The sequence below is a fragment of the Puma concolor genome, chromosome B3 (genome assembly GCF_028749965.1).
Source record: "Puma concolor isolate L17-30 chromosome B3, mPumCon1.1.hap2, whole genome shotgun sequence".
Lineage (NCBI taxonomy): Eukaryota > Metazoa > Chordata > Mammalia > Carnivora > Felidae > Puma > Puma concolor.
In genome coordinates, this window is record NC_141672.1 from 131,349,550 (window position 1) to 131,374,733 (window position 25,184).

The window sequence follows — 25,184 nt, forward strand, 5'->3', positions numbered from 1 at the left end:
GCAAAGATAAGAGAAAGGCCAGACTATCCTCTCAACTAGGATAATGCACAATTCCCACCTCAATGCTAAGTAAGGTTAAAAAGCTGGGTTCATATACAGTCCACTAAAACACAACCTATTGCATTCTTAGTGGACAAAGAAGATAGTATTGTGTCATCATGCAATAGTATACTAATGCCAAGAAATGCCCATTTTCCTCCTTGACCTTCCACCTTCATCTAATCTATTATCCTCCAAACTACCCATGGGGACCAAAATACCTCTTCACACAGCTTCTGTTTTACAAAAATACAAAAGAAAATAACTTCATTAAGAAATAATTAACATACCATATTAATTCACCCACTTAAAGAACACACTTGAATGTTTTTTTATATTCCAAGGTATGTGCAACCACTACCACTATCTAGTTCCAGAACATTTTCAACATGCCAGAAGAAATATAGTACTCATTAGCAGTCACTCCCCATTCCTTATCTCCACCTATACCTGCAGCATTTACTTTTGTCTGCATAGATTTGCCTATTTTGTACATTTCACATAAATTAAACCATACAACATATGGTCTTTTGTGGCTTAGTTTGCTCAACAATATTTTCAAGATCCATCCACTTTGTACCATGTATCCATACTTAATTCCTTTTTACTGCCAAATAATATTCTATTGTATGGAAATACAACATTTATTCATTCATCAATTAATGGACATTTGAGTTGTTTCCACTTTTTACCTATTATAATACTATGAACACTAGTACACAAGTTTCTGTGTGAATATATGTGTTCATTTTTTTTTAAGTTTATTTATTTTGAGAGAGAGAGAGGGATGGGGGAAGGGAGACGTGGAGGGGCAGAGAGAGAGGGAGAAAGAAAGAATCCATGTTCATCACAGAGCTCGACACGGGGCTTGAACTCATAAACCATGAGATCATAACCTGAGCCAAAATCAAGAGTCGGACGCTTAACTGAGCCACCCAGGCTCCCCTTTACATATTTAGAGTGTCTTCAGATTTTCTTTTCTATAATCTCACTTCATTACAGTAACAACCCCCCCCCCCCCGACAGTGATAGACATACCTGTTGTTATGCCACAGGTATAAATTAGGCACTTTAAGTAATTTACTACGACCTATTTTATTCTCCCAAATAATTTACCAACCCCCTCAATCTATAATCAGCAAGATTACTGACAGTTTTCACAATATTTAATATTTATTACATATCTGATAATACTGTCATTCTTCAAGTGAAGGATGTGACCTCTCAAATGCTGAAGATCCATTTGTTCTACCCCTTAACCTTACCTTAATGGCTAATACTCTCAGTATTCCTTCTCCCAGTTGAGAACCAACAGTCCTCAACTACCCACATTTCAATAACAAGAAGCACATTTTGTCCACACACCAAAACAACAGTAACAAAAAAAGTTTAAAGATCAGCATACTGTAAAATGTGACACTAAGTAGTTAAAATAATAGCCACATAAATACCAGTTTGGTTAAACAGTCTGGTAAACCAGTAAAGTCAAATAGATGTCCATATTAATATAGATGTTGGCCAGAATCTAGAAAAGCTTGGACACTGTGTTCATGATATTCTGCAACTTCCTGAAGTTTTGAACTGGAAGAGGCCTTAGAAAGGTCTTTTTAGCGACACAAATTCTAAAGTTTATAGAAATGAAATGGAATCCAGGTGTAAAATCCAGACTACCAATCTAACCCATATTAAAATAGGATTCTCCCGGGGCGCCTGGGTGGCGCAGTCGGTTAAGCGTCTGACTTCAGCCAGGTCACGATCTCGCGGTCCGTGAGTTCGAGCCCCGCGTCAGGCTCTGGGCTGATGGCTCGGAGCCTGGAGCCTGTTTCCGATTCTGTGTCTCCCTCTCTCTCTGCCCCTCCCCCGTTCATGCTCTGTCTCTCTCTGTCCCAAAAATAAAAATAAAAAACGTTGAAAAAAAAAATTTAAAAAAATAAATAAATAAAATAGGATTCTCCCTATTTAAAACAAACAACAAAAACACCTGAACAAATGGAAATGAAGAAATCCAGAAGAAAAGGGCCAAACCTATAAAAGGGATTATGAGATACAAGCTTCTAGTTACAAAATAAGTAAGTCACAGAGATGAAAAATACAGCATAGGTAATAAGATATATCAATAAGATGGTAATAACCATCTTGGTGACAAGATGGTAACTACACCTATCGTGCTGAACACTGAGTAATGTATAGAACTGCTGAACACCTATTGTATACTAGAGCTAATATAACACTGTATGTGAATTGTATTTCAAATATATAAAGTTTCCATTGCAAACAACAAAAAGGGAAAGAAAAAGGTCTTAAAGTTACCATGAAAGATGGATACCATAACTTGTGATTTCTCTTGAAAGTTATTTGATACCTCTAAAGTGCCTGATTCTGATACCCCTTCTTAAGTGAAAGAGAACTGGGAAAAGTTATAACTACTGCCCTAAGAACTGCACATTATCTACAACATAACCTAGAATAATTGTGGCAATTATAAACTACTATAATACTTTACTTCTCTGCTAAGTAGATCCATGGTTACACGTGTCAAAATTTCATCTCACAGCAGAAAAAAAACGTTAAGAACTACTGATCTGGACCAGAAGGAGTAGAGATGTCTTAAAGGCGTTGTTTTAAAAGCCTAGTTCAATCCAGATCCTAGGTTTTACACTTTACAAAGGGTCATTTGAAAGACAGGAATTTAAAGATTCATTTACGGGGCGCCTGGGTGGCTCAGTTGGTTGAGCGTCTGACTTCGGCTCAGGTCATGATCTCGCGGCTTGTGGGTTCAAGCCCCATGTCAGGCTCTGTGCTGTCAGCTAGGAGCCTGGAGCCTGCTTCGGATTCTGTGTCTCCTTCTCTCTCTGCCCCTCCCCCACTTGTGCTCGGTCTCTCTCTGTCTCTCAAAAATAAATAAATGTAACAAAAAAATTTTTAAAGATTCATTTACATTTACCAAGAACCTACAAGAAAAGAATGCAGGAACTAACACACCACCATAAAAATCTTCAATGCAGCATGTATGGGTTTACTGCCCTTAGTATAAGATCAAACACGGTAACTACAGTAAGACAGATACAAAGTACTATTGGATTTCAAAAGAAAAAACTTTTTAATTGGAAAGAACCTGTTTTTTTATGGAGAGCAGAGCCTTGGAAAGGAGACTAAGAAGTGGGATGCAGAAGATACACAGGAAAACAAGAAAAGACAGCTTTACCTATGCCTTCTACCTGAAAGGTATGTATCCCCACCAATTCCCTTCAAACAATCAAATTAAAGAATGAGCCTAGCATTGTGCTTTTTAAAAAAGTGTTGCTGGGGAGAATTCTTTAAGGAACTAAGCTTTAGTAATAAAGAAAAAAGACACACACATTAGCATCATTATCCTGTATGGGCATATTACAGAAGGCACTGGTTACTTCCATGCTTAAAAACTCTCAACAGCTCTTCCTTAACTATAAAAAGCAAAGTCCAAACTGCTCAATATTCAAGATGGTCTCCAATCTGGCCTCAAGCCCTCTTTCCTACTTTACTTCCCTTTTTTTTTTTTTAATGTTTATTTATTTTTGACAGACACAAAGAGCATGAGCATGGGAGGGGCCGAGAGATGGGGAGACACAGAATCCAAAGCAGGCTCCAGGCTCCAAGCTGTTAGCACAGAGCCCAACGTGGGGCTCGAAGTCACAAACCATGAGATCATGACCTGAGCCAAAGTCAGATGCCCAACAGACTGAACCATCCAGGCACCCCCGCCACACTTCACTTCTGAAAAGCCTTACTTTTCTTCTGAAAAGCCAAACTAAGTCTGATACATACCTCTAACTTTCCTGTCTTAGTTCCTTTGCTCCAATTGTTTGCTCTATGTGGAGTATCTTCCATATCTCTGACAATTAAACTTGACATTCAACTCAAATATCAATTCTTCCATGAAGCAGCCCCCCCATCACTTCTGAACTTTTCTTCCCTGAACTCCCTAATTCATTCACTGAGTCTAAGATTTACACATCACTTGGTAATTAGCACAGCACAGCAATTAGTGGGAATTTTACCCTACCTAAGCCATTATCTCCTAGAAGCAAACAGCTATATCTCATAGGTGTTTTTATTTCAGAACCAATAATATAAAAACAACAGTTAAAGCACTGATAACAGATAAGGGATAGTCCAAAAGAGGGAGTGAAGGATCAGAGCCATGGACATTGCTTTGGGGCTACCATATTTACCAGTCAAAAGAAAAAGGGGAAGGCAATAAAAAGAAAATGTACAAAGTGCATGACAAGTCATTATTTAAGATTTGTAGAAACTATGGAAAAACAAATGAAAGCTTATAAATGAGGATCCAAAGACAACTAGGCATAGGTACTGATTGGCTTTTAAACACCATTAGAAAGCCAGGTCGAGAATTCCAAAGATGTATCATTAATAACAAAAGATTTTAATATATATGTAAGATATCTGACGCTTAAAGTCAATACACCTTTCAATCCTGGTTGGTACTTTTATTTTTTAAAAATGTACAGTGACTAGTTCAAACAAGTCCATGTCTACTCCAACAACATGAAATACTGACAAAAAAATTTGTTAATTCTAGGAAAAGGAATGTTTTAAGGTAACAAATATTTTAAACTGAATTCTAGAACCAACCTAATTCCAACTTTAATTTCTCATGTTAACAAGACAGATAAATAGCATAAAAGACAAAAAACTCAGTAAACTTAGCTAGAGTAAATAGACTTAGTGCTATCTTATTAAACATAATAATGAGTACGTAAGCAAGGAATAACCCCACACCTACCATTTACTGTAATCAAAAGACAATTGTCAAGATCATAAAACAGAGAAAACCAAGAGAGTAGAAAAAGAACGAAAAGAGATACATGTAGTTTAATTTTCAAAGAAGTTAACACCTATCAGATCAATTCCCAAGTTTAAAAGTTACCTTCTCCCAAAAGTTCACATACTGGCTTGCTATTAGAATAAAGAAGTACCAAGAAGCCCTTGGCTAAATATAGGCCTACAACTCATTCATGTTATAATAAAACCAAGGCATTTCCAATATACATTCTATAAAAAAATCTTTTTGAGTTAATAACTTTGCTTTACAGAGAAAAGCACTTAAGACTCCTGTAATACCAGAAACTGCATTTGCATGCTAATAGAATGAAGTAAGAGTATTTAAATTTGATTAGTTTATTTCTCTTACAAGGTATTTTCTAGAGTCTTTAGCTCACCAGTGGAAGCTGAATGCCTAGGTCTCTTTCTAACTAAAGGCTTTGTAGCACTGGCAGCATAATTCAAGATTTCTGCTCTTTCCTCCCCCAAAAGTAGAGACTTCAGTGAGGACAACCGTGATGGTATACCTAAGTAACTCTAAAAATATTCCCTCTAAACCATATGAAAAAAAGCAAGAAGGGAAAAAGAAGTTCTATACAAAACCATGTTTTCAGCACAGCCTGAAGACAAAGACTGCTGATACTGCAGAACAACTGTGAATGAAAACAGAAAAATCCCCCAAATCCTAGCACTTAATCTCTTAGGCTGTCACTCCACCCCTACTTGAACACAGAGGCTTGGTGGCAAGGAGGCAAGCAAAGGAGCCTCAGGGTCATTTGCATGAAAACTGAAAGTATGAAACCTTTCCTAAACCTGGATATACTGGAAAAGTGTCTGGGCAGATCAGAACACAGACTACAGGTAAGAAAGTGCAAAGTTCTGGTGATTTAAAGGAACAGGTGCCATTTAAGGCACTGGCTGCCACATAAAGGGACACAACTTTGAAACACATAGCTTCTGGGGGAGAAAACAGGCAAAAGGAAAGGAAGAGAGTTCTTTGGCAATTGGACGGTAATAGGAAACAGAAAAAGGATAAAATTTAAGGTCTTGCATAATCAAAGAGCATTATAAAACTGGAAGTCTCACAACCCTTCTCCAACCATTAAAACAAAAATCAACTGAATAGGACTGTTCTATACTGACAGAAGAGGGCACCATTAAACTAGGAATACTGTAAAACACCCCAATACCATAAAAATGAACAAAAGAAAAGTGAAATCCAGAAAAATCAGGAAACTGAATTTGACACTTACCAACTGAGGAAAACCCACTGCCAAAAACAAACTCAAAGCAAGAAAAAAAGGTAAGTCAATACTCCAAATCAAAGACATCCAGACAAACATTTAAGGATATGAAAACTACTTTGAATCAGCAATTCAAAAACTAAAAAAAAAAAAAAAAAGTGGATAAAACAGAAAGAGAATTTTAAAAGGTGAATGAATTCAAAAAAGAAATGGAGAAACTAAAATTAGAAATGCAGAATAAATTGCAAGGCATCCAAGAAAGAACAACTCAAATGAACATGAGCTACCACAGTCTACCACAAGATTTATAAGCCACATCCATCCACATTTGCTGTTATTTTCTCATCTGATTTCAAATAACTGTCTATCCACCAACTGCTTCACAATCACTCACAAGCCATACTAACACTCATATAAGAAAACTTCATGTCCTTTTCATAGTGAAATGCCGTATTACCAAGTATTGCTTAACTATTCAACATGTCTAAAACTAAGCTATTGTTCTAAATGTATTAGGTCCCTCCTTACTGTGTGTCACTGACAGTTTTTGAGTATTATTCCGCTAACTCCACTGATCCCATGAACTCCATCCATGGTTTTTACTGCATGACTTTGCATAGCATGGTGATTTTTTAGGAACACATATACTGTGTTATAGTAGAACTGAATGTGATGTGTATGTGTGGGTTAATATACACACATCTATTTTCTTAGCTCTGCTGAGAAGGCAGGCACAGACAATGACACCCCAAAAGCAATGAGCACACCCAGCATCCAGATCTTGGATTCTAAATGTCATCCTCCAATAAAAGGAGTCAGGGCTCTTTGGAAAAGAGAGTAATTCCAGGGTTGGGATAGGTAAAACATAAATGAGCCTGGAGTTTCTTGCAGCACCAGAAAGTAGGGAAGTTCTTTTAAAAAAAAGATGAAAGTATGTCAAAAAGACACAAGAGTCAAACAGGAGGAGCTCTCAATGGCCAAAGTTGGACAATCTGAGAAATAAAATGATAGCATCAAATTATAATCTACAATATAAAATACCTTTGAGTCTATAATGATATAAAATAAGTAACCGAATAGAGAAGTGACATCTCTTCATTAAGAAGAATTCTATTTGATAAATAAGAAACCAAACAAAACCAACAACAACAAAAACAAAACAAAACAAAATTGCCATTAGGTAACTATTACAATAATACAGGTATCCCCCCACCCCAGCTTTTTGAAAATTTACATTAAGCCACTTCACTTTAGAAAGACCCACAACAGCACCTATTTTCTACCTGAGAGAAATATGGAAAGAGTTTTTTTCTTTTAAGAAAAAAGGCAAAAGACAAAGAATGAATAGAGATAGAAAAAACAAAGAAAAAAGGCAAAAAACAGTATTCAGCATTTATTTTGCAATGAGTCATTACAGAGGCAGCACATACCCTGAGCAGCACCACCAAGCTCCTTTTTCTGGTAACTACACTCAGCATCTCTAATCTCAAGCTGCCATAGTTTTGAATTTTGTTTGTGCACATCTGTGCTTTATCTCTATTCATTCTGCACATCCATTAACATGATGTGTTCTAAGGTATCAGAAAAGCCTAAAAGAGGTTATTTTTTTAAACAAAAATCTCAAAAATTTTTCCATATAAATTAATGGTAATGGCTTCTTTACACCATTTCACCTTTTTAGAAGGTTTCACAGGCACAATCTACTATTAGATAGTGGGGGAAAATCCTCTAATTGTTGCAGGTTAAGTTGCACCCATGAGTGCTAAAAACAAGAAACAGAAAATTAATATACTCTCAAAGTATCTCCCCCATGATATTTATCATTTTCAAAGAGGAAAACTGTGACTTTACAATGGAGAAACCAGCAGAAACCACTTTATGTAATCAAGATTAACATCAGATATTGACATCATGTACTCCTGATATAAAATGTACCTCTTTGATATGCTACCATTACTTCAGTGGTTTTATTGCCAAAAATGCAAAATTCAAATTAATTTTAAGAAAGCAGAGAAACCCAAATTGGACGACATTCTACAAGATAATGACCAGTACTCCTCAGGAAGCATCTGGGTAGAAGAATGAGAAAGGAATGAATTATCACAGATTTGAAGAGACTATATAAAAAATAAATGCAATGTGGGATCCCGGGTTGGATCCTAGGACCAAAAAAAAGGTCATTAGGTAAAAAACTGATGAAGTTCACATAAGATATTTAGTTTAGCAAACAGTATATTAATTTTATGGTTTTGATTATTATACCATAGTGGCCCAACATTAGGGCAACAGTCATACTATTTTTTCAACTCTTCTCTATCTCCAACATTATTCCACACTGTATCTTTTTAGTAAAATATAAAAAAAGAAATACCCACAAAATGATTAGTTTTTACAAAATCTTACTAAGTAAATTATGATAATTCCCATGGCAATTCAAAGTATAATTCATCAATGACATATCATTTTGTTCCAATGTTAATATCCAATTCATTATACTGAAAGAACGTGATTGCAATGGATTATTTGTTGAGACATAAACTGCAGAAGGATATGCAAATTCAATATCATTTTATAAAGTTTTAAAACATGAAAAACACTATATATTTTTAGCAATATAAATGGATATATGCTCTTAAAAATGAATGAATGTAATGAAAGGAATGAATGGAACAAAAACAGACACTCAGATCAATGGAACAGAATAGAGAACCCAGAAATGGACCCACAAACGTACGGCCAACTAATCTTTGACAAAGCAAGAAAGAATATCCAATGGAATAAAGACACTCTCTTCAGCAAGTGGTGCTGGGAAAACTGGACAGCGACATGCAGAAGAATGAACCTGGACCACCTTCTTACACCATACATAAAAATAAACTCAAAATGGATGAAAGACCTAAATGTAAGACAAGAAGCCATCAAAATCCTCGAGGAGAAAGCAGGCAAAACCTCTTTGATCTTGGCCACAGCAACTTCTTACTCAACACATCTCTGGAGGCAAGGGAAACAAAAGCAAAGATGAACTATTGGGACCTCACCAAAATGCAGGACCTCATCCTGCACAGTGAAGGAAACAATCGGCAAAACTAAAAGGCAACCAACAGCATGGGAGAAGATATTTGCCAACAACATATCAGATAAAGGGTTAGTATCCAAAATCTATAAAGAACTTATCAAACTCAACACCCAAAAAGCAAATAATCCAGGGAAGGAATGGGCAAAAGACGTGAATAGACACTTCTCCAAAGAAGACACCCAGATGGCCAATCGACACATAAAAACACATGCTCAACATCACTCATCATTAGGGAAATACAAATCAAAACCACAATGAGATACCACCTCACACCTGTCAGAATAGCTAACATTAACAACTCAGGCAACAACAGATGTTGGCGAAGATATGGAGAAAGAGGATCTCTTTTGCATTGTCGGTGGCAATGCAAGCTGGTGCAGCCACTCTGGAAAACAGTATGGAGCTTCCTCAAAAAACTAAAAATAGAACTACCCTATGACCCAGCAATTGCGCTACTAGGTATTTATCCAAGGGATACAGGTATGCTGTTTCGAAGGGACACATGCATCCCAATGTTTATAGCAGCACTATCCACAAAAGCCAAAGTATGGAAAGAGCCCAAATGTCCATCAATGGATAAATGGATAAAGAAGATGTGGTATATACATACAATGGAGTATTACTCGGCAATCAAAAAGAATGAAATCTTGTCATTTGCAACTACGTGGATGGAACTAGAGAGTATTATGCTAAGTGAAATTAGAGAAAGACAAATATCATATGACTTCACTCATATGAGGACTTTAAGACACAGAACAGAGGAACATTAAGGGAAAGGAAGCAAAAATAATATAAAAGCAGGGAGAGGGACAAAACATGAGACTCTTGAATATGGAGAACAGGGTTGCTGGAGGGGTTGGGGGATAGGGGGATGGGCTAAACGGGTAAGGGGCATTAAGGAATCGACTCTCAAAATCATTTTTGCACTATATGCTAATTTGGATTTAAATTAAAAAGATAAAATTTTTAAAAAATGAATGAAAAAGGTAAATCCTATTTAAGGTAATGATTACCTCTGCAGAAGAAAAAGGGCAATGGGATTCATAAAAATTCTTACATTCTTACATTACATTCACGCTACATTATTCACTCTGATTTTCGTATACCTGATAGGTTTCATAATTTTTAGCCACTACTGAGAAGCATTCACACTTTTAGCTAGCTGGGGCAATAGTTTCCCACTCTGTTTAGGAAAAAATGTTTCACTGTTGTGGGTTTTTTTGGTTGTGTGTTTTTTTTGGTTTTTTTTTGTTTTTTTTTTGCTCTTGTGTTTAATAGGACAATCTTACTAAGACCTTATCTGAAATTTTTCATTTCTGTTTTCCAAACCAAACAATGAAAACCTTAAGATCATCTAAAATAGGGTACTCTGCCTTAGGACACAGACCTGTCCTTGGCTATACATACTCACACACACACACACACACACACACACACACACACACACTTTCCCGATCATGTCCCACCTTCACTTCCACTCCTCTTCAAACACCCATTCCATGGCCAAATCCCGAGGTCTTGTCATTACCAGGAAGTCTTCCACCTCTGACTACACCTCTTCATCCTCCAGGCACTCTCTCACAAGTAAACTCATCATAGTCCCCTCAAGCCTGCTCTTCTTCCTGTGCTTCCTGTATCAGTAAACTACCCACTCATTCCCTCAATTGCCCAAGCCATAAACCTAGTCATCACTCTCAACTCCTCTTTCTCTTTCACCTTCCACATGCCCTCCATCACTGAAAACTTCCATTATTCTACCCCCCTATATCTCTCTCAAATCCACTTATTTCTTCCATCTGCATCCTATACCACAGTCCAAGCCACCTTACCTCTTAACTAATTTGCTGTAACACCCTCCTAATTATTCTTCCTGCCTACCACTTTTAACTCTCTGAAGAATTCTCCACAGTGCAATCAGTATTATCTTTTTTTTTTCTTCCAAGATTCTATTTAAATTCAAGTTAGTTAACATATAGTGTAGTATTGGTTTCAGGAGAGGAATTTAGTAATTCATCACTTACATATCACACCCAGTGCAGCATTATCTTTTTAATTTCCTCCCAGGCTTAAGATATTCTAATTTTCCCTTAAAGTTCAAATTCCTTAACACAGCTTAAGGGCTCTTCATAATCTGGCCCCTACTTATGTCTTCAGCTTCATCTTTCACTACTCCTACAGTGTCTGCCCTCTCTTATACTGCCTGATCCATCCATACTGTACTGAGTTTCTCCAAGCAATCCAAACTCTCTTAAGTGTATCTCTCATCCTTAACACAGCTCTGGTCAAACTACCCACCCTCTTTATAAGGCTAAATGCTCTTGAGGCTTCAAACTAAATCGAAGTGTCACTTCCTCTGGTAAAAATTTTCCTGGCCTCCCTGAAACTGGGTTGATCACCCCTTCTATATGCTCCTATAGCACTCTGCATGGTACACATCAAGTGAATAGCAAAATGAATTATAAAACCATATGTCCATACTGCCATCTATGAAAGCCAAGCCTGTTCACTGTATTCCTCATTCACCTAGACCAATGGACTGAACGAATAAGGTAATAAAGACCAAACTGTGAAATAAATTGCTAAAGTAACAGTATGCTTACAAAAAATTATAACCCAATGACTCATGGTCCAGGCACACAATATTCTTTCCACTATACTCTGTGGCACTTAATTTTACTTTCATAAACAATTCAATGCTAATTAAGCATAAAGTAGGTAACTCAGAGTTTAAAAGGATCTAGATATCATCTCATTTTATAATTAAAGAGATGCCCAGAAAGGTTATTACTTGCTAATGAACAAAACACTATTAAACAGCAATACCAAGACGAGGTATTTTGATGTTCTTTTAATTACATACTTTAATCTCAGGAATTAAGTTTTCAAGCCTTTATTTTTAAACAAAACTTTTTCTTTAATTTTTTTTTTAACGTTTTATTTATTTTTGAGACAGAGAGAGACAGAGCATGAACGGGGGAGGGTCAGAGAGAGGGAGACACAGAATCCGAAAGCAGGCTCCAGGCTCCAAGCTGTCAGCACAGAGCCCAACACGAGGCTCGAACTCCCAAACCATGAGATCATGACCTGACCAAAGTCGGCCACTTAACCAACTGAGCTACCCAGGTGCCCCAGTTTTTAAGCTTTTAAAGTTGAAAAACTTTCAAGTTTTTCATTTCTTCTAGGATAACAATGTTATCAAAAACAGAACAAATTCACTTCAAAGTTTCCACAAAATTACCTAGAATGTTATAACAAACATAACAATATTTAATCACAGTATAAGAGTAATAAAGATAATAGTCGTTACTGTAATTATGTACCATAAGCAACACATGGGTTATCAACCATGTTCAAGGCACTGTGGAACACAATCACGGAATATACAAAAAGATATAAAACAGCATTCCTAACTCCCAAGAAGCGTACAATATGTTTTGGAAAACAAGAACCAACCATTATAAAGTTGAACAGAAAAACTAGGCAGGGGCACATGGGTGGTTCAGTCACTTGAGCATCCGACTTCTTTGGCTCAGGTCATGATCTAGTAGTTCGTGGGTTCAAGCACCACATCGGGTTCTGTGCTGACAGTTCAGAATCTGGAACCTGCTTAGGATTCTGTGTCCCCTCTCCTTCTGCCCCTCCCCCACTCACACTGTCTCTCTCAAAAATAAACAAACATTAAAAAAAATAAAGTAAAAGCAAACAATCACTTAAATTATTAACACTTTCAAAGGAATAGACTTTTCTTCTAAGGAGTTTCAGGAATGTAAAGAGAAATGATAATCTACTGTCTGAGAAATCAGCATAAACTCAAAATTTCTTAGGTTGGTCAGCTGACAGGGCTCTGAAACAGTGAAACTCCAGTATAAAGGAGCATACCAACAACTGCCCAGTTCCTGGTTTCTAAACAGTCTTACAAGAAGAGAAAACAGAACTCCTTGAAGAAATGGCTGATTCTAGGACATGAGCAGAAAAAGCAGATGAAGAGCCTGGAATATCTTAATGTCCCAAAAGTAAGACACTACTCCAAACATGATAGAAACGTGTCAAAATGAGGAGGCTGCAGGATTTCCCACTGACCAAACCTGAGTTAATCTGGAATACCAAAATACTGATAGTAACAGAGTATAATCTACTTAATAAAAAAAAAAACTATGAATTTATATTGATATTAAGTAAGCAAATGAGAAGGAAAAGCTCTTCTTTACAACAGATTGCCAACTAATAAATGCAGACGAATAGCTAGACAAACACCATTTTGGAACCAATGAGTAATAACAGACTCAGAAAGGAATCAGCAATGAATTATGTGAACGTTTTGGGGAGGACAGAGCATTTACACAGTCTGAAAGTGCCTCCCCACAGATTATTCAATAACAACAATGAGGACAATGATAACTTTTATATAGAGAAATCTGGCAGGCAAACCTTAACTAAGTGATCCAAGTAAACATCACCATCAGTTTGACATCATATTGCCTCCTGATGTGATGCACTGAGGGTATATCATCACTTATTTTGTATTGCTGCCAAAAATGCGTAACTTGAATCTAACAAAGAAGCAATATGACAAACCCAAACTGATGACATCCTACTAAACAAAGGGCCTGTACTCTTCAAAACTATTAATTTCAGGAAAAAGAGAAAAAGGTTGAAAGACTATTTAGAAAAAATGCTATTAAAATGTATTATTGGCACAACTGAAAAAATTTCAACATAAACTATAGACTAAATTACAGTATCAATATTAAGTTTCTTGAATCCATCATACTATTCTTACATGTTATATAAGAACATGTCTTAGTTCTTAGGAGATATCAACTGAAGAATTTAAGGATAAAGGACCATGATGTATGCAACATATTCTCAAATGATTCAATAATAAAATTATAAGAGGAAGAGGAAGAAAAAGGGAAACAGGGAGAAAAGGAGGAAGAAGGAAAAAGAGATCAACAGAATGGATTCTTGCTATTACATGTTAATGTTCAATGACGTTGTATAATATTAATATGTTTTCCTTGTTAGAAAGGTACACAATGCATTAATGCAAGATTCCATCTATCCCCTAGACACATCTGTAAGGTTTTGCCTCAAATGATTTGCCTCTGATTTTAACTGAATAAACTTACATCTAGAGCATACTCCAGAAGATGTAATCAAGGAGCTTAAAGCTATAAATAAAACAGTAATATCTATTTCCAGACTTCAGGGCCACTCTGCAAATATAAAAAATGATAAAGCAATTGTGCTAAACAGTAACAATTAGTGTCTCTAGGTGACCAGTATATGACAGTTCACTGTACTATTCCTGAAACTTTTCTGTAAATTTTTTAAGACAAAATGTTTTGTTAAAAAACCTGCCAATGCTGAAACTTTACTTTGACGAAAGTCATTTGTGAAAAACAAAATCTTAACTCCCAGATTCTTCTCTCCTTTTCCTTTCATAATCCATGTCAAATTAAGTTTAATACTGTTATGAAAAAAATTTTCAGTATTAAGATAAACATTTTACTAAAGCAGTCCCCAAATGTTTTAAAAAGCCCATTTATAAATCAGCTGTGTATAATGTGGAATGATTTTCACTATTACAAATGGTGGTTAAGTTCCTGATATTGGCCACAAAAGCTCTTTGATAAATCTTCTTTAGCAATACAGCAGAAATAGTATTGTATTTCACATATACCATGTTAACTTGCACATCTCCTTAGCTTTTCTGAAATAACATGGAATCTGCTGGATAAGATGGAGAGAGAGAATGTTAGTAAGGAACAACCAGTAACTAATTGTAATTTCTAACACCGTTTTTACTAGGTTACACATTTGAAACTGGAAATAGAGCCCTCAGACAAGATGGCTACTCGCTGTCCAGAAAGAAGGCACACGGAATCTCAGGAAATGCCACTTGTGCTCAACAGCTCTGGGATTCCTGTCCTGACCCAAAACGATGACGACAACATGTTAATATGTATAGAAAATACGTAAGGCAGTACTTTGTAGTGAGAAGTACCTTTATAATTTTGAAAGTCTGATGTGGGTACACTGGTTTGTGGTCAGTCATTTTAGTTGATTAAGACAACTTCCATTCACCATTTACTGAACATTCACTATGTACCATGATAGACTGGTAGGTCCTGAGCATACACAAAGAACAAAATAGTCCCTGACACAAGAACTCAGCACAGCAGAAGAAAATGACGTCAATTATAATCCTTTAAATCTAAAAATGGAATTACTCTTCAAATTGTGTCTGTATCAAGAGCAAGGGAGACAAATTTTGTCTAGAGACTAAAATTGGTACCATACCTGACGCCTGAGCCACAACTTAAAGGTAAGAGCATTCCAATCTCCAGCAAAAACATGCACAAAGATACATAAGCATTAATTCAAATTTTTCTGTCTTCCGAGTGTCCTACAGTGTGCTAACGCCTGTGGAGACTGTTATCAAGAAGACAGACAAGGCCTCTGCCTTTAAGGAGTTTACATTCAGATAATGGACAAATAAGGAATAACAAAACATGTACAAATTACAGTGTCTTGAAGTAAGTGAGATGCACAAAAGAGTAACTATCAGAGTGCAACATTAAAAAGGGTGTGCTGGGTGACAAAGTGAGACTTGGGCCATATTCCAAAGGGTTTGGCCATGCAGCCTTCTGAAGAGCATTTCAAGCAAGTAGTGCAAAAAGTGCAAAAGACCCTAAAACAGGAAAGGACATATAAGGTTTAAAGAACAATAAGAGGACTGTGTGGCTGGCACACAATAAAACAGGGGAAGAACAATGAGAAGGAGAAAGATTATTCAGGGCCATTCAGGCCATGGAAAGAAATACAGACTTTATTTGAAGAGGAATGGGAAGTCACCGGAAGATTTTAAGCAGAGTAATGACATGATTTAGGATATTAAAATGATCCCTACAGCTGCTATGTGAAGAACCAACGTCTGAGGAGCAAGAGAAGAAACAAGCCCAGTTAGGAAGCTACTGCAGCAATTCATACAAGAGATAATAATGCCTTGAAATAAAGAGGGGGCAGTGTGAAGACTAGAATGGCAGACTGGCGCAAGATAAATTCTTAAGGTACAAGAGAATGTATGGATGGACTGGATTTGAGAGAAAAGAAAAGAATCCTGGCATATCTTTTAAGTTCTTGACATGAGTACTGCCATTCACTGAGATGGGTAAGGGCCAGTAAAGACATCAGAGTCTGGGGTAAGAAGGAGGAAGGTTGGGGGAGAGGAATAAATAACTATATTTCAGTCATATGGTTAATATTATGTTTGAGATTCCAACTAGATTTCCAAGTGGAGATCAGGCTCGGGAAAATTCTGGGGTAAAAAAATAAAAGTGGGAGTCATCGGCATGAAAATATATGGCATTTTCAGGGAAGAGCAAACAGCTGGCCTTAACTGGGTCACAGAAACTGAAGGGTAGTGGCTGATGATGAGTTTGGAGAGACTAGAATCATTAAAAAGTGAACCATGATGAATTAATGCCAACAACAGAAGTAACAGCAACAGTGACAGTAACAGTAGGAGGAAAAAAAAAAATGTAGGTACCCAGCATTGTGCTAAAGGCTTTATAATAAACATCTCATTTAATCCTCTCAACAACCCTATGAAGTAGGTAATATTACAATCACTATTTTATACACTGAGCCTCAAGAAGGTTGAGAAACTGCCAAAGAACACAAGGTGCTAGAGTTGGGTATTCTAACTTAGGCAGTCTTCAATCTTATCCCTTAAATTACTGCCTCTCTACTGATTTTATATGCCTTCAAAGTTTTCCTTAAAAGAATGACATTTAGATGTAAATTTTAGAAATATAGTCCCCGTCTCTATGTAAAATGCGAATGGCTAGGGAATAAGAGGTGAGACTTGTAAGCAAGAGCACCAGAGTTTTACTAAACCAAGAGTTACAAGTTATTTTACCAGGTTACATGAAGAGTATCCCTTTGTTACAAGAGTCACAAATCATACCTCAAACTAATCCAAGTCAACCTGCATATGCATGGTGCTTGTAACAAAAATAACCTGGTAAAAAGGTCCAGCTCATGCAGTATAAATTTGCGCTCCAATACCAAAATATTTCCCAAAACATGTAACTTTACTGATGGTTGAATTATTTTTTAAGTTCATAAAGTTTACATTTTTGTATAAGGAAGAAAATAAAATTAGCACTGATTCAAAACAAGATGTGCCTTCATTGATATTTATTAAAAATCTGATCAACTAGTGTGTTTTTCACCCATGTTAATAACTCCTCTGGCTTTCAGCATCATCACTTAGGAAACCAATAAAGTAAATTACCTGCTGTCATATACTAATGTTCAAACAGTTGATATTCCACCTCACAAACCAGCTAATTTTTTTTAACTCATCAGTTTATGATTTCAAGTGACTAAGACAATTCAATATTAAATATTTAGTTTAGTAAATATCAATTAAACTCAATAAATACAAATATTACTAAAATCAGTAAATAAACATCCAAACAAAAATACAGTATTTATTAAATATATGGCAACACATATGCTATACAAGAGATAATAAATGAGTTTATACTCTTAATTAAAAACACACTGGACACAGGTCCATTTATTAAAGATTACACTGATAAAGCATACACAGATTAAATCATTTAGTTCCACAGAGCAGGTAAAATGAAATATAAAAACTTACAGATACCACTAAAGAAAGGCTATTTTTAAAAATATACCTATTCCAGGTAGGAAATAAAAATATTTTTCTAATTTCAAATGTTAAATACTGTATCTTGAAGACAACTCGCACGGATAATTCACAAAAAACATGTTTCAGTGAAGAGTAGGGAATATACTTACATTGAATTCTAATTTTTTTTAATATTTAGAGATTATGGAGGTTACAATCAACGATTGCAAACCAAAAACCTAATGTAGACTGGCCAACTAAACATTTTATATATAATCTGACAATAAATTTAAAATTCTGGGATTTGGGGGGTTCCTGGGGGGCTCAGTCGGTTAAGTGTCCAACTTCAGCGCAGGTCATGATCTCACGGTTCAAGCCCCGTGTTGGGCTCCGTGCTGACAGCTCAAAGCCTGGTGCCTACTCCAGATTCTGTGTCTCCCTCTCTCTCTGCCCCTCCCCTGCTTATACTCTATCTCTCTCTCTCTGAAAAACAAACATTAAAAAAAAAATATTTTAAAAAATGCTGGGATTTTCATGTTCCAAAAGTAAATGAGCAATCTCCAGCATTTACACATTATATGAAGTCCTCTTGGTCACAGACGGAGGCATCGGATACAGCACTTTTACAGTCTTCATAGGAAATAAGGGAAAATGTATGGAGAGGAAGGGATGTACAGAGGAAGGGATGAAGGACATCAGGCGATATGCACTTTTGTACATTAAGCCTCAGGTAGTGTGCTAAGAACTCTCACTCCCATTATTTCATTTAATGCTAACAATTCCATGGGGCAGGTAGTATAACTCCCTCCCACTTTACAGAAGACATCTCATAAGTGACACCTTATGAGTAAGTGGCGGAGTTGGGATCTGAACCAAGATGTGATGACAAAGTCTAGCAGCCTTCCTTTATGAGGACTTGCAAACACAGCAGGACGTGTTAAAGTGTTCTTTTGCAGGAGGTTATCTAACTAGATTGATTTTGCAGGAGGTTATCTAAGCACTCACTTCCCAATTTACTAAGAATGTACACAGATTTTCTCTCTCATCTAGAAAAGAGCAATGATCATTTTCAACCCACAAAGCAGTATTTTCAGTGCTCCATCACTGCTAAAAGAAAACTTCAGCTAGACTTTGTAGCATTCATATGCACCATGAGCACCTCTTCAAAAAAAAAAAAAAAAAAAAGTACGATCTAATTACAAGACAAAATACATGAAACTGAAAATGCCCAGAGAAAATTCAAGACCATCAACATTGTATGTCAGACTGAACTCCTCTTGCCAGACTTACAAGCAGTGAAGAGAGTGAAGAAAAAAAAAAAAAAAAGGTGGCCTTCCAAAACCTGACTGAAAGGCATGCTACTGCTCAAAAACAAATTGCTTAGTTTCCTCCTCCTAAATCAGAACATAAATCTATTAAAAGACTTCTGAAGTATTTCAAACTTCAGAATTATTTTCTAATAGAAAACACTTTTATTATTACTTAACCACCCTCAGAATATACTGATATTTCTCTTGGTAGCCAAATATTGCTACTACTTGCACATTAATAAAATTAATATTAACCTGTACTGCATCCTATACAAAACTATAATGCAATTGCTTTGAAAAATAAAACATCACCACCAGAAAACAACTCAATACCTTTAAAAGACTATTTCCGGTTGCATTTACAAAAAACAATCTTTGTCACACATACCCATTAAGGAAACATAGAAACTCTTAAGCATTTGGAAGGAGATTATTCTCAAACCATAATTCAGCACAGTGACATTACAATTATTATTTCAGAGCCCCAATGAGCTATTTTCCTTCCACTGGGCACCCCCCCACCTCTCACTGCCTCCCTCAAGAATTTAAACTTTTGCTAGGAAGTAATTTATGGGGTTAAACATAATTTTAGCCCCTCTGTTCCAATATGAACAAAACCATGGTTTTTTATATAACAAAATGTGAATCAAATGAAACAGATATGCAAATAATTACGTTTAGAAAAATATTTTTACTCATAATTGCTGACTGCTTTAACGAACACGTTTCTATTGGAAACACTTCCAACACTATTGTTAAAAACTAGGTCTGTACAAAGTATTTAAATCACTAGCTTTAGCTCTTCAGAGTTTAATTATAATACCATTATCACAACTTTTTACAGTGCTCACTGAGAATTAAAAGTGATTCCAGAATCAATTAGTGTATCATTATACACACTAATCTTAATAATTTATAGGACACAAGTGTTCCTTATGTTTGGTATAAAGCCTAACTAAAATTGGCATCCCTTTTAATTTAAACACCTTGTGGACTTTTTTCCTAAAACAAAAGTTGCCATTTGGTAAAGACTGAACCCTCGAAAAATATACCCAAAAAAACCCCCCAAAACAAAAATGTACATACAAAAGCCATAACAGCACAACACAGCTATTTAATCCTCACTTTCTAAATTCAAACTAAAATAGATGCCATTTTTGCGTTTTCAAAAAAATATTTTTTTTTCAAGCTATTTTGTTTACCTTTTCCACAGACTGTTCAAGTACTGCCAAGGTAACAGATTTTAAAACTGACAACTGGAGCACTTGGCAATTGCCAAAACAACACAGCTGGATTCTTAAAGGGAAAGTACTCTTGTGTAATGTACACCTAATTACAGCTTTGGAGAACCTTCTCTTCATATAGTAAAAGATGATACGAGACACAGGGGAAACAAGCTGTGCTAAAAAAAAAAAAAAAAAAAAAAAAAAAAAACTTGAAAAATCTTAGGCATTTGTTCAAAAATACTTACACCATTGTCAACACATCACAGCAAGCCTTTCAAATAGCGCATTAATTGCAATACCAATCTTACTGTCAACTAAAATGCAGGTCAACGCTGCCGCAATTCTTCAGTCTACACGCGGTTTCCCTGCTGGACCATGACGGCGGGGGGGGGGGGGGGGGGGGGGGGGGGGGCTCGCTTCGTACCTCTGGAGCCACACTTCAGGTCTGAAGAATGTTTTTATAGTCACACTTCCACGGGGAGGGAGGGGAGATCTGTTTTTCTAATTCAGAGATGCTCACCTCTTCCAAACTTGTTTGCACTACCTCACCTACCGACTTAATCCCCGCTGTTCGAAGACAGAGGATATCGAACTAAAAGGCAAAGTTTCTACCACATAAAACCTTTCCTGGGAGCCGGGATCTACCGGGATGTCAGGGGTAGCTCGCTGTTCCCTCTGTAGCCTCCCCTTCCCCGCTACGTCTCCCAGAACCCGCGGGCGTCCGCACCCCGCAGGTGCCCCCGGCCCGGGCCGCCCCAAATACCGACCCCGCCACTGACATCTGCACACACGCGCCCAGAGTTCGGACCTCAGTGTTCCGCCCGCTTCGACCAACCTTCTCCCAAAGCAGAAGTGGGGGAACTTCTTCAAGTCCGACCAAAGCGCAGAGCGCCCTCGGCACGAGGGGTCAATCCCTCTGGGGAGACCCGGGCCGCAGAGGGCAAGAAGGAGGAAACGGGCCTTCGGGAGGAACCCCCCGGAGAGACTCCGGGCCCCCAGAGAAGTCCCTCAACTTTCAAGAAGGCGCCGTCCACCACCGCCCCCCAGCCCCGTGCGCGCACGGGGAGGCTCCTCGCGCCGAACCCGCGCGGCCGAGCCTCCCTCCGCCGGCCCGCGCGACAGCGGTCAGACCCCGGGCCCGCCCTCGGGGCACCCCGCCCCCACCACCGCGGGCGCCTCGCCCCTCCACGCAGACCCCGCGCGACCACCCCGCGCCGCCTCCCCGCACCCCACCCGCCCCGCCGCCGCGCGCCCGCGACCCCGGCCCCCTGCCAGCCGGACGCCGCCCTGCCCTGCTGTCCCCGGAGCCCCGCGGGCGCCCCTCCTCGGCCGCGCCGCCCCCCGCCCCAGCGCCCCCCGGCCCCTACCCGGCCCCCTCGCCGAGACACCGCCCCCTCCGGCACCGTCGGCCCGGTGGACGGAGCCCCGCCGCCGCGGCCCTCACCGTGTCTCCGGCGCAGCTGACGGGCGCGCACACGCTGCAGCCCGGGCCAGCCACCAGCGCTCCGCGCCGCCCGGAGCCGCCTCCTTCAGCCCGGGACTCGCCGGGACATCCGCGCACGGATCCCCACACCGGGGCTATTTTTAGGAGACAGGCCCCGGCCAGACCGGAACTCGTTCCTGCCGCCGCGCGTGCGCACTACGGCCGCGGTCCTCGGTGTCCCTCCGCCAGCCTCGCCTTTCCCTCCCTTCCCCTCGGCTCCCTGTCTCTCTCTTTTCCCTTGAGGTTTCTCTTCAGCGCTGACTTATCCTCTCGGTGGGTCCTAGAGTACTCGGAATGGGAAAGACGAGGGTACGGGCAAAGAGAGTCCGTGGAAGCAAGCGCTACTCCACAAGGACGCGGGGGGCGGACTATGTTTTTCCGGGTGGGTGAGGAGACGGATCACCCGGCACAGGAAGGAGATGACGGCGGTTTGGCGCCGGGGCTACAGGCTGGAGCTCGCTTCCCTGTGAAGAACCGTGTTCTCCTGGAAGGGATACTGGTCACTTGATGAGGGCCTAGGCGCCTCCCAGGGCGGGGCGGCCCGGCGGCGTCGCGCCCTACAGCCCCAGCCTCCCCCCGCCGCTGCCTCCTTGACCAGCCCGCGGGGGCCGGGACCAGGAGCGGCTTCAATGACGCGGCGCGTGGCAAATCGCCGCGCGTGGCCGCCGGCTCCAGCCAACCGGGGGCACCGAGGGGCGGGGCTCCGGGGGCGGGGCCGGGTCTCCGGGGCGCGAGTTCGGCAGACGCCCGGAGTCCGGTGCCAGGCAGGGTCCTCCGGGACGGCCCAGACGCCTCCTGCCGAGCTCCTGGGGCCGCGCCAGCACCCGTTCCCTACCCCCCCCCCCGCGACCCCGCCCCGCGGTCGGCCACACTGGCCCCCTGCAGACCTCTGCTCGCCACGCACGCGCCCACGCCCTCATTGTGGTCAGGGCCGCACCTGTGCTCGCGTCTGGGCGGCCGCCCCTGTCACCCTCACTGAGCAAGCACAATGGGACTTCGGTCCCTGGCGCGCCGTGGCGGCTGGGATCTGGGCCCAGGCCCCGAGGGAGTAGTACTTGAAGGGGCCTGGAGTGGGCGACCCCTTTCAGGCTGGCGAGGCAAGCGCCCCCGGTCCCGGGAGAGACACAACCTCCTAGTAATAGCCAATTACTAATAGGCATCGGTAGCCTACTGCTTGAGCGCCAAACTGCGCGGAACGTTTTGCATCTGATAGCTCATATATCCCTCACAACATCCCCAAGAAGTAGACTCAGTTTCTATTCCCATTTTACAGAAGAGGAAAGGGAAGCTGAGCGCTAAAGTGACCCTTTGAGGTCACGGCTTAAGAGGGCACCGAGGACTTGAACTCCCAACCACTCTGCATACTGTCTTTTCTGAAAGAGGTGCAAAGGAGATATGCTTGGGACTGCCCTTCTGTTTTGTGGGGTTATTGGTTTTGTCGAGCCATTGTTGGTCCCTGCATCTTGAAGCCTGCTAACCTTTGGAGAGTTTCTACAGCCACACTGCCTATTTCTGCACCCAGAGGTGCCTATGCAATAAACACAGAGCCAAATGGTTATTTTCATTTGAAAGAGAAACTCAGTACCGCAGCACTTTGAAACAAAGTGACTGGGGTGGCTAAGCAGATGCGCAGAGGACGGGCAAAGGAACTGGGAAGTTACAGAGGAAGCTGGAGGCTCGCAGGCTTCCTCTCTCAAGGACAGGGCAACGTACTGGGGAGAACCCAACACAAAAGCGGCACATAAACACCAGACGCTGGAAAATAAATCCAGAGTTCTGCTCAGAGCCCCACAGTATCACTTTACAGAAGAGCCAGCAGCAAGGACTATAGGGAAGTTTTGGAAACACATTAAAATTTGGTGTAAGTCAAGGACTATAGGGAAGTTTTGGAAACACATTAAAATTTGGTGTAAATCAGCAAGTCATGTGCAAATGCATGTTTTTTAACCTGCCAGAAGCTGCAAAGGCAGCTGCATTTGACTTCTTTGCTCCACGAAAATAGAAGAGTTTGATACTTTTACTTCAAAGCCTAGGCTCTGAGGTGGAGGGGACAGTGATCAGTAGCTCCGTCATTCCCACCTGCCCTTCACCCTGGAAAAAAAGGGGCCATGTAGAACAGACTTCCATTACTCCACCTCATGACCATCCCAGGGCACAGAAGACTAGCTCAGACTGCCTGCCTTCCCATTCAAATGCTGTGGGTCACTCCAGAGAACCAGAGAGCTTGGTCATGGCTCCAGCCAAAGTAGAAATGAAAAAAAAAAAAAAAATGTTTACATCACCTAAGAGAGTGCCTCTCTCCCCACCTCCTGCTTGTCAAAGCCCTTGTCTGAGAATTTCAGGGTATGATAAAAAGAAAGGAAAGCAGAGGAAGAAAATGGAGAGAAATAAGAGTAAGTTTAAAAATTCTAGAGCACAGCTATAGTAAAATACAGTCGCAAAACATAATCACTATTTGTAATTAAAATAATCAGTTTTAGGAAATCATCACAGCTTCTGTTCTGGTCTCAAAAGTACATATCTGAAGTTCAGTGTCTCCAGCAACTTCCAGCACTCAGCTTGGCATAGACCATGTGTGGAACACTTACATGTGTCATTGGCTTGGAGGGAGCTTATGACGAGCAGCATCTTTGAGTCCTCCAGCTCTTTCTGGCCTGCTTAAAGCACTCTGGAGGCCAGGAATGTCTGAACTGAAAGGACTTAGCAGCATTGTAGTAGGCACTGTGATAGGGAGGTGAGGAAGAGCAACACTTCCCTCAACGGGGCTGGCGGGCCCTGGGAGACATACACCTTAAAACTCAGCCTGCTAACCACCAAGAGGGGGTTCTGAGGGCACTAGGAAAGCACAGAAGATGGCTCCTTAGAGGAGGCAGTCCCATAGTGAATCTCCAAAGTGTCCAGAAAGATGACAATGAGGCCCTCTCGTTGTGTCTTGATCTGAAGAACAAAGGCCAGGCTCCCTTGGAGGCAGGGATCCCTGACCACCTGGCAGCCTTGGCCTCACCTCTTCCTGCCAGACCACTCACCAGCCCCATTCAGAAATCTAAGAAGTTCCTCTGCATACACCAAGCTGTTTCTTTCTGTGTGCATGGTAAACCCCCTTTATCTCCATCAAGTCTCCACTGAGGCATCATTTTCTAGCACCTAGTTGAAGCATAAGTATTTCTTTATGTAGAAGTCTGTCTCCTCCCCTTTGGAGAGTGAGCTCCTTGAAGGCCAGAACTGTGATTCATTCTTTGTTGATCCAAAATGTCTAGCACAGTGCCTGGTGCATAATAGGCAATGAAGGAATTGCTCCTTAAATATTTATGAGCAGCCTT

The 25,184-nt window shown here is 40.1% G+C and overlaps 1 protein-coding gene across 8 annotated transcripts in view; it reads right to left on the minus strand.

The window, feature by feature from the left end:
- MEF2A (myocyte enhancer factor 2A) overlaps window positions 1-21,961 on the minus strand; it is a 165,487-nt gene extending 143,526 nt beyond the window's left edge. For 7 of the 8 annotated variants that reach the window (XM_086711421.1, XM_086711420.1, XM_086711417.1 and 4 more), the window contains exon 1: window positions 21,826-21,961. The gene's annotated coding sequence lies outside the window, so the exon portion shown is untranslated. The remainder of the gene's footprint in view (window positions 1-21,825) is intronic. The other variant, XM_086711419.1, reaches the window with a different exon arrangement.
- Between the last annotated feature and the right edge of the window lie 3,223 nt (window positions 21,962-25,184).